Consider the following 11404-nt stretch of genomic DNA (forward strand, 5'->3'; position numbering starts at 1 on the left):
GTTTGTTTCTCCTCTTCAAAGCCTCAAAGTCTTGTAGGGATCTACTTTGACTTCAATAATCAAATTAGCACGTTGAAGCTAATTTTCCTCTGCCTTTAGCCCTTTTAAACAAATGAGCATTCCATTGATCCGCCTGAAAATAGAAAAATAATTGTAGTTAATTGGAAGAATACTACTACTAAGGTATCTACCTTTGGAAAGACATGCATTGCTGGACATGGTAGTTTGCTGTTTGTTTGAATGTCGACATTAGGAGTCAAACAATCGTCTCGACATATGGTGGTTAAACAGCACTAGCTCAGCATAAGAAATTCCTAAAAAGCATGCCAGCGCTTTCCAGACACATTCCCAAAAGGATTCATGTCTAAACAACATACCGTATGTTTACTTGAAGACCACATAAAGCATATAAATATTAAATAGAATATTATTAACTTTAAGGAAAACAGGTTTAAAAGCTTAATGAGTGGGTGAAGTACAATAGAAGCGTCTATTCTCATATATTCAACACAATATCAATCCAATTGAACAAAAACATCAATATAATTTAGACAAATATCAATCCAATAACCTCCTCACATTCCAGAGAATGAGTGCTTCAAATCTGCTTTAGGCTTAGTCAGAGTGCACATTTAGTGAGTGAAAGCCATCCAGACATCTGTTGCTCTTTTCAGTCTCCTTCACTTGTAATTGAAATCCGGGTTTTCTCTCCGGAGGGCTATCTTTAATAAATGGAGGTGGAAATTAAAAGTAATCTAACTGAAGCCCACCATCAATCAGACACCCTCCACGTCTCACAGTTCTACATTTTCAAATAAAGTAAAATAAAATTGTATTTTTCATATGCGCTGAATACAATGGGTGTAGACTTTACTGTGAAATGCCTTCTTATGAGCCCTTCCAAACGATGCAGAGTTAAAAGGCAGATATGTACATTAAAGCAGGGTAAATTGACTAGGCATAAATAATAATACAAGTATAAAGAACAGGGTAGCAGCAGCATATGATGAGTATAAAAGTGTGTGTGTGTTTGTGTTGTGTCGGTGATCAGGCCTACCACCGTTGTGTCGTCAGCAAACTTAATGATGGTGTATGAGTCTTGCATGGCCACGCAGTCATGGGTTAACACAGAGTACAGGAGAGGACTAAGCACACACCCCTGAGGGATCTTCATGTTATGGGTCAGCGTGGCAGAGGTGTTGTTGTCTACCCTCACCACCTGGGCCCGGCCTGTCAGGAGATCCTGGATCCAGGTGTTCAGTCCCAGGGTCCCCAGCTTGGTGATGAGCTTGGAGGGGGACTATGGTGTTGAACGCTGAGCTTTAATCTATGAACGGTATTCTCACATAATTATTTCCCCTCTTGTCCAGGTGGGAGTGGGCAGTGTGAATTGCAATTGGGACAGCGTCATTTGTGGATCTGTTGGGGCTGTATGTGAATTGGAGTGGGTCCAGGTTGTCTGAGATGATGGTGTTGAGGTATGTCATGACCAGCCTTTCAAAGCACTTAATAATTACAGATATGAGTGCTACAGGGCAATAGTCATTTAGTCAGGTTACCTTGGTTATCTTTAATTATGTTGGGCTGTTTGGCTGAAGCAATTTCATATCATCACTATGCAGAGTGTAGTCCATGAGCCAGATCCCCAAGTTTGGGCTGTTGGGCTCACATGGGTCGACGATGTCTCATAGTGATTTTCTTGAAGGTCTATGTCCCTAGAGTTGCAACATGTGTGAGGCAATGGCAGTGAGGCAATGGCAGCTTTATCTGTGTTATCACTCTTTCTTTCATCCCTCCATCCCATTCATTTTTCCCAGTGGTGTAAAATACTTAATAAAAAATACTATAAAGTACTACTTAAGTAGTTTTTTGTTGTGTATGTACTTTACTATTTACTTCACTACATTCCTAAAGAAAATGATGTACTTTTTACTCCATACTTTTTCCCTGACAACCAAAGGTAGTCCTTATATTTTGAATGCTTAGCAGGAAATGGAAATGGTCCAATTCACTCACCTATCAAGAGATCATCCATGGTCATCCCTACTGCCTCTGATCTGGTGGACTCACTAAACACAAATGCTTAGTTTGTAAATTATGTCAGCATGTTGTATTATGTCCCTAACTATCATTAAATAAATTTAATAAACAAGAAAATTGTGCTCTATGGTATGCTGAATATAAGCCATTTTAAATTATTTGTACTTTTACTTTTGATACTTAAGCATATATTTTTGCATTTACAATAATACTTAAGTATATTTAAAACAAATACTTTTAGACTTTTACTCAAGTAGTATTTTACTGGGTGACTTTCACTTTTACTTGAGTCATTTTCTATTAAGGTATTGTGGTGTCCCAGGAGGTCTATCCCGGGGGATGGTAATAGAGGGGAGGTACGTGAGGCGACGTTGGCTCCCTCTGCTGGGAATACGGGAGCTGGGCACCCCGACACAGACAGCTCTAAGTGGAGGTAATTAGAGGAAAGTGCCAACCAGCCGTGGATGCCAAATAAAAGGAGCACGGTGGCACACCGCAGGAGAGAAGGGGGAGAGACTGACACCAAGTAAAAGTAGAGAAGAAGGACTGAGCGAAACCGAAGTGATTTTCTTTGCTATATTTATTTTCTGTCTTAGTAAAGTTGTTTTTGCGGACAAAAGCCCTGTCTCTGTGTAAATCTCTGCATGCTCAACCCAACACCCCACGGTTTACCACATATGGTGGAGAATGCTGGCATCTCAGTAGCTTTGGATGCCGTGGGGTCGAGCGTATGGAGATTACCATGGAGGAGCTGGTGGCTCAATTCATCCTCAGCCATCAGAAGCAACAGGCTCTCCAGGACCAAGCACTGGAGGAGCAACACCAACAAAACTGCAGACTGGTAGCGGAGGTAGCCCAGTTGAAGGTTGGGAGGGCTCAGGAGTCTGGCCCGAATCAGTTCCTGGTTCAGTTAAGGGAGGAAGATAACTTGGAGTTGTATTTGTTCACCTTCAAGAGGACGGCACAGCGAGAAGGATGGCCCAAGAGGGCCAGCCTGTTGGCACCCTACCTCTCTGGGAAGGCCCAGAAGGCCTACTTTGATTTGAAAACTGACCAGGCTGTGAATTATGAGGGACTCAAACAGGAGATACTGAGCCCTTATGATTTCAATCTCGCACGCCGTGAACAACTGGTCCACAACTGGGCCTTTGACCCCAACAGTTTCCCCCGGGCTCAGATGAGCGACCTGGTGCGCCTGACCAAGGGCTGGCTACTGACGGAAGTACCGTCCCTCCCGACGCTCGACAAGCTCGTCCTGGAAAAATACCTTCGGGCCCTGCCATACGAGATGAAGAAGACGGTGAGCATGCAGAGCCTGGAGGAATTGCTGACCGCGGTGGAAATTCACCAGAACACCCAGGATCTGCTGAAAGGGGCCCAAGCGGAGAGAGGAGACGCTGTGAGGGGGACGAACAACACAGAGGCGAGGAGCTGAAGAGAGCCCGGACAGAACCAGCCGAGGCTGTAAAGCGGGAGGGTGACCCAAACTGAAGCCGGTGGCTGCTGGACCCAGATCAGTGGAGCTATACCTCACGTGGAGCTATCCGGGCCGGGAGGGGGCTATGCCCTCCGCATCTCCCAGCTCTAGGGTAACCCGGATGGCGAGTTACGTCACCTCCTGTTGGGCGCACACCGAGACAGCCCCTCCGATGGTTCCTGTGCAAATAAATGGCATAGACACCAGTGCTCTGCTGGACTCCGGCAGCATGGTGACCCTGGCCCACCCGCAGTGGCTCACCCGAGAGGGGAAGGAGGAACCGGGGGACAAGGAGGTCCTGGGGACACGAAGAGGTACCCAACGGTGCCAGTGAGGATAACCACCCCAAGGGGGGAGTGCCAGATGCACGTGGGAGCTGTTCCTAATAACCTATCTGTGTCCATTCTCCTAGGTCGAAACTGCCCTCTCTTCCAGGCACTGTGGAGGAGGGACCTGGGGAGGCGAGCACGGGAGGTAGGAAGAAAAGAAAAACGGACGGTGGCCTGTGCAACCCAACCCCCGCCACAAGAGGTGTCCACTGGGCCCGAGTCGGACCCGGAGGAGGGAGACAACCCTGCTCCGGCAAGCGAGCCACCGGGCGAGGAAGACCTCAGGCTCCCCTTTATGGAGGTGGAGGCCGTAGATGGACCTCCCGACATGGGAATCCTCACAGGTCAGTTTGGGACGGCCCAGTTAGAAGACCCCAATCTCCAGAACGCTAGGGGCCAGGTGATTGTGATGGATTGGGTACTGTTGCCTGGGGTAAGTGATTGGCGCTACCCCCACTTCACAATCAAGCATAATTTATTGTATCAGGTAGTAAAGCATAATGGGGAGACAAAAGACTTGTTACTCATACCCAGCCAGTATGTTAGGACTGTTGCAGCTTGCCTACACCCACCTGCATGGGGCCACCTGGGGATGGAGAAAACCAGGGAGCAGATCGGGAACTGGTTCCACTGGCCCAGAGTCAAGCGCGCCGTGGAGGACTACTGCCATAGTTGCCTGGCGTGCCAGATCACAGCTCCGAGGGTGCATTATCGAAACCCTTTGGTTCCTTTGCCCATTATAGGAGTGCCATTTGAGTGGGTGGCAATGGATCTGGTGGGTCCATTGGTGAAGACCGTGAGGGGAGACAATACATCCTGGTAATCATGGATTACACCACCCGGTATCCTGAGGCAATCCCGCTAAGCATGGCGGCAGTAAAAGGTATCGCACGGGAGCTCTTCCATTTATTTAGCCAGGTGGGTATTCCGCGGGAAATTCTGACGGACCAGGGCACTGCATTCATGTCTCGTGTGATGAAAGATGTCTGCAATCTGTTACGAATCAAACAGGTGAGGACCAGTGTGTACCATCCACAAATGGACGGGCTGGTGGAACGCTTCAATAAGACCCTAAAGCAGATGCTGAAGAAGGTCATCGAGAGAGACGGGAGGAACTGGGACCAGCTGCTGCCCCACATGATGTTTTCAGTGCGCGAGGTATCCCAAGCATCCACGGGGTTCTCCCCCTTTGAGCTCCTGTATGGCCGTCGGCCTCGCGGGCTGCTGGACCTAGCCAAGGAGGTCTGGGAAGAGCAGCCGATCTCTCCCCCCCCCCCCCCCCCCCCCCTCGCAGTGAAGTAGAACATGTGGAGGAGATGAGGGAGAGGATGATGGCGATTTGGCCAGTGATGAGAGAACACATGCCCAGGAGCATGTCAACAACCCGGGGGCCCAACCACGAGAGTTCCTTCCCGGTGAGAAGGTCTTGGTGCTGATCCTTACAATGGAGAGTAAATTCCTGGCTACGGGCACTACGACATTGTTGAGCGGGTAGGCGACGTCAACTATAAGGTCCACCAACCGGGGTGGAGAAAACCCCTCCAGCTTTACCATGTTAACTTACTGAAGAGATGGCACGCACGCGAGACCATGTTCTCCGGGGCGCACGGATCTCGTGGAACATCGGAGCACCAGCGACCTTTCAGCGACTCATGGACCGCATCCTGCGGCCGCACAGTGAGTACGCAGCTGCTTATCTGTATGACATCATTGTGCACAGCGACAGTTGGGAGTCATCTTTGTAAGTTACAGGCCGTGGTTGATGCGCTAAGGGATGCAGGCCTGACCGCAAACCCCCACAAGTGCAAGCTGGACTACGCCGAGGTGGAGGACCTGGGATATCAGATCGGGAGGGGAAATGTGAAACCCCAAGAAAAGAAAATCCTGCCATTAGGAGATGGCCGGTCCCCCGAACGAAGAGGCAGGTAAAGTCATTCCTGGGTTTAGCAGGGTACACAGTAGATGTGTACCTAACTTCTCAAAAAATCTCCTGGTCCAGAGAGACGTGTCTGACACAGGGGTAGGGGCTGTTTTGTCCCAGGAGCAGGAAGGTGAGGAGTACCCCATCATGTATGTCAGCAGGAAGCTCCTTCCGAGGGAGAAGAAATACTCAATTGTCGAGAAGGAGGGCCACGCCATGAAGTGGGCACTGGACACCCTCAAGTATTACCTCCTCAGGAGGAAGTTCACCCTAATCACTGACCATGCCCCCCTTGTGTGGATGGCAAGAGGTAAGGACACAAATGACCGTGTCACCCACTGGTTCCTGTCCTTACAGCGATTCTCTATCATCCACAGGTCGGGGGCCCAGCACGGCATATCGGGACGCCCTATCCAGGAGGAATGCAAACCTAGCCCTGAGCATGCCTCCCTCCCAGTCGGGGCTAGGGGGGGGGGGGGGGGGGGGGGTAATGGAGGGGAGGTGCGTGAGGCGACGTTGGCTCCCTCTGCTGGCAATACGGGAGCTGGGCACACCGACGCGGACAGATCTAAGTGGAGGTAATTAGAGGAAAGTGCCAACCAGCCGTGGAGGCCAAATAAAAGGAGCACGGTGGCACACCGCAGGAGAGAAGGGGGAGAGAACGACACCAAGCAAAATTAGAGAAGAAGGACTGAGCGAAACCGAAGTGATTTTCTTGTTATATTTATTTTCTGTCTTAGTAAAGTTGTTTTTGCGGACTAAAGCCTCCCTGTCTCTGTGTCAATCTCTGCATGCTCAACCCAACACCCCACGGTTTACCACAGTATCTTTACTTTTACTCAAGAATGACACATGGGGACTTTTTCCACCACTGATTTTTCCCATAGGGATTTTACCCTATGACAAACAATGGCTTTTCATCACAAAACCATTTGATGTTTCCTATTTTAATGATTACTTTATTGGCAAAGTGAGCAAACTTAGGCAGGGAATGCCAACAACAAAGAGTGAGCCATCGTGCTCATGCATAAAAAATAAATTATGAAAGAAAAGCAATACAGGTTTGAATTTTGTAAAGTTAGTGTGGGAGAGGTGGAAAAAGTATTGATTGTTGATAATAATGACACACCTCCAGGCATTGACAACATAGATGGAAAGCTGCTGAGGATGATAGTTGACTCTATACCCACTCCTATCTGTTATATCTTTAATCTGAGCCGAAAGGAAAGTATTTGTCTTCAGGCCTGGAGGGAAGCCAAAGTCATTCCGCTACCCAAGATTGGTAAAGAGGCCTTTACTGGTTCTAACAGCAGACCTTTCAGCTTGCTGCCAGTTCATAGCAAACTGTTGGGAAAAATTGTGTTTGACCAAATACAATGCTACTTCTCTGTAAATAAATGGTTCAGCATGCTTATAGAGAAAGGCACTCAAAATGCACTGCACTGACATAATTGACTGATGATTGGTTGAAATAAATTCATAAGAAGACTGTGGGAGCTGTACTGTTAGATTTCAGTGCAGCCTTTAAATATTATTGACCATAACCTGTTGTTGGGAAAACGTATGTGTTATGGCTTTTCAACCTCTGCCCTATCGTGGATTCAGAGCTATCTATCTAATAGTGTTTTCTTAAATGGAAGCTTCTCTAATGTCAAGCATGTAAAGTGTGGTGTACTCTAGGGCAGCTCTCTAGGCCCTCTACTCTTTTCTATTTTTACCAATGACCTGCCACTGGCATTAAACAAAGCATGTGTGTCCATGTATGCTAATGAAATCACTAAAACCCTTAAAGAGTTGCAGTCTGTTTTGAAATGGGTGGCAAGTAATAAACTGCCCCTGAACATCTCTAATACTAAGAGCATTGTATTGTATCTTATATAGCGCAGGTGAACAGCAAACCTGGTTTAAAAAAACAAATAAAGCAACACCTCATGGCACAACGTCTCTACCCATGTGGCCTACTTGTTGTGTGTACTGACATGTGCAGTATCAGTCAATAGTTTGGACACGCCTACTCATTCCAGGGTTTTTCTTTATTTGTACTATTTTCTACATTGTAGAATAATAGTGAAGACATCAAAACTATGAAATAACACAGATGGAATATTGTAATAACATTACGATTTACATAAATTTAACAACATTAACATGTTAAAGTATTCTGTCTGTAATGTCTTTTCGTTAAATGTCAGTAAGACTAGCTGTCACCATTGGCACCGGCTAATGGGGATTCTAATAGATCAAATCAAATATCAGTATACATTACAAGTTATTGCTCACATATACCCTTTAATCATACAGTTGAAGTCGGAAGTTTACATACACCTTAGAAAAATACATTTAACTCAGTTTTTCACAATTCCTGACATTTAATCCTAGTAAAAATGCCCTGTTTTAGGTCAGTTAGGATCACCACTTTATTTTAAGAATGTGAAATGTAAGAATAATAATAGAGAGTGTAACGGCTGTTGGTGGAAGAAGACCAAGGTGCAGTGTGATACGTGTTCATATTTATTTATTGAACACTGAAATAACAAAAATAACAAAGAGAACGAACGAAACCAAAACAGTTGTCTGGTGCAGACACAAAACAGAAAACAACTACCCACAAAACCCATGTGGGAAAAAGCTACCTAAGTATGGTTCTCAATCAGAGACAACGATAGACAGCTGCCTCTGATTGAGAACCACGCCGCCAAACAACAAAGAAATACAAAACATAGAAAATGAACATAGAATGCCCACCCTAGTCACACCCTGGCCTAACCAAAATAGAGAATAAAAGACTCTCTATGGTCAGGGCATGACAGAGAGAATTATTTATTTCAGCTTTAATTTCTTTCATCACATTCCCAGTGGGTCAGAAGTTTACATTCACTCAATTAGTATTTGGTAGCATTGCCTTCAAATTGTTTAACTTGGGTCAAATGTTTCAGGTAGTCTTCCACAAGCTTCCCACAATAAGTTGGGTAAATTTGGCTCATTCCTCCCGACAAAGCTGGTGTAACTGAATCAGGCTTGTAGGCCTCCTTGCTCGCACACGCTTTTTCAGTTCTGCCCACAAATGTTCTATAGGGTTGAGGTCAGGGCTTTGTGATGGCCACTCCAATACCTTGACTTTGTTGTCCTTAAGTCATTTTGCCACAACTTTGAAAGTATGATTGGGGTCATTGTCCATTTGTAAGACCCATTTGCGACCAAGTTTTAACTTCCTGACTGATATCTTGAGATGTTGCTTCAACATATCCACGTAATAGTCTTTTCTTATGATGCCATCTATTTTGTGACATACACCAGTCCCTCCTGCAGAAAAGCACCCCCACAACATGATGCTGTCGCACCCATGCTTCACCGTTGGGATGGTGTTCTTCAGCTTGCAAGCCTCCCCCTTTTTCCTCCAAACATAATGATGGTCATTATGGCCAAACAGTTATATTTTTGTTTCATCAGACCAGAAGACATTTCTCCAAAAAGTACGATCTTTGTCCCCATGTGCATTTGCAATCCGTAGTCTGGCATTTTCATGCAGGTTTTGGAGCAGTGGCTTCTTCCTTGCTGAGCGGCCTTTCAGGTTCTGTTGAAAATAAGAATTTGTTCTTAACTGACTTGCCTAGTTAAATAAAGGTAAAATATATATATATATATATATATATATATATATATATATATATATATATATACATATATATATATACATATATATATATATATACATATATACATTATATATATATATATACAGGACTTGGTTTACTGTGGATATAGATACTTTTGTACCTGTTTCCACCAGCATCTTTCACAAGGTCCTTTGCTGTTATTCTGGGATTGATTTTCATTTTTCGCACCAAAGTACGTTCATCTCTAGGAGACAGAAAGCATCTCCTTCCTGAGCGGTATGACAGCTGTGTGGTCCCATAGTGTTTATACTGCGTACTATTGTTTGTACAGATGAATGTGGTACATTCAGGCGTTTGGAAATTGCTCCCAAGGATGAACGAGACTTGTTGAGGTCTACAATTGTTTTTATGAGGTCTTGGCTGATTTCTTTTGATTTTCCCATGGTGTCAAGCAAAGAGGCACTGAGTTTGAAGGTAGGCCTTGAAATAGATCCACAGGTACACCTCCAAAACTATTGTTTGTTAACAAGAATTTGTGGAATGGTTGAAAAATAGTTTTACTGACTCCAACCTAAGTGTATGTAAACTTCTGACTTCAACTGCATATCATTGGAAATATTCAGAGCTATACATCAGACACGTTTTTTGAATGTTCTGGTCAACAGAACCTTGACCATTGAGCTCAAGGATACCATGACACCTTTGATCTCTAGGGGCGGCAGGTAGCGTCACGGTTGGGCCAGTAACCGAAAGGCCGCTGGTTCGAATTACCAAGCCGACTACGTGAAAAAAATATGTTGATGTGCCCATGAGCAAGGCACTTAAGATGAGCATCTACTAAATGACAACAATTGTAAACATGTAAATGATGCTACCAAGATTACGGATAATCCTGAATGAATCGTGAATAATTAGTTGCAGAGTGTCAAAGACCAAACATGCTAACTTCTCACCATTACCAATAACAGGGTAGGTTACTTGTATGAAATATAATTGTAGTATGGCCAATACAATCTTAACATTTTTGTTGTGATGTACAATACACAACCAAATGAGCCAGGTGTGTCAGATATAAACATGTTCAATTATTTATAGTGCTGTGGTAAGAATGTTCCCAAAAAGCTGTGTGAATTGCAGATTTCTGAATATGTCATAATTGCAACATTTAATCTTCAAACATATAAAAATGTTATCCTATTAACTCTTTTCATAAAATGCCAATACATTTAACCTAGTATATTGATGATGAGAGCAGCAAACCATTACACATAGTTTGACTCAATTAAGGTGTATTCTTACTATGGACCCATAGCAGATTGGTCTGTTACTAGAATACTAAAAGTAATATAATTGGCCTCAACAGGCCCAACATTGGATTTTTACTACATTGTAATGGAATATATGGGGCAGGTTTATAGTCCTCAGTTAAAAGGATAACATTGTTTATAATTTGAATCAGCCCAAATCCATGATTATTTAGATGTTTAAATCCATTTCACATGTTTGAAGATGAAATATTGCAATTACTGTCACGACTTCCGCCGAAGTTGGCTCTCCTGCCTGTTCGGGCGGTGCTCGGCGGTCGTCGTCACCGTCCTACTAGCCACCATCGATCCCTTTTTTGTGAAGAAGAAGGATGGAGGTCTGCGTCCGTGCATTGATTATAGAGGTCTAAATTCCATCACAGTGGGGTTTAGTTACCCACTACCTCTCATCGCTACGGCGGTGGAATCATTTCACGGGGCGCGCTTCTTCACAAAACTGGACCTGAGGAGCGCGTATAATCTGGTGCGTATCCGGGGAGGAGATGAGTGGAAAACTGCATTTAGTACTACATCTGGTCATTATGAGTACCGCGTCATGCCATACGGGTTGAAGAATGCTCCAGCCGTCTTCCAATCCTTCGTAGACGAAATTCTCAGAGACCTGCTCGGGCAGGGAGTGGTAGTGTACATCGATGACATCTTGATCTATTCTGCCACACGCGCGGCGCATGTGTCTCTGGTGCGTAAGGTACTTG

The sequence above is a fragment of the Oncorhynchus clarkii genome, chromosome 2 (genome assembly GCF_045791955.1).
Source record: "Oncorhynchus clarkii lewisi isolate Uvic-CL-2024 chromosome 2, UVic_Ocla_1.0, whole genome shotgun sequence".
NCBI lineage: Eukaryota > Metazoa > Chordata > Actinopteri > Salmoniformes > Salmonidae > Oncorhynchus > Oncorhynchus clarkii.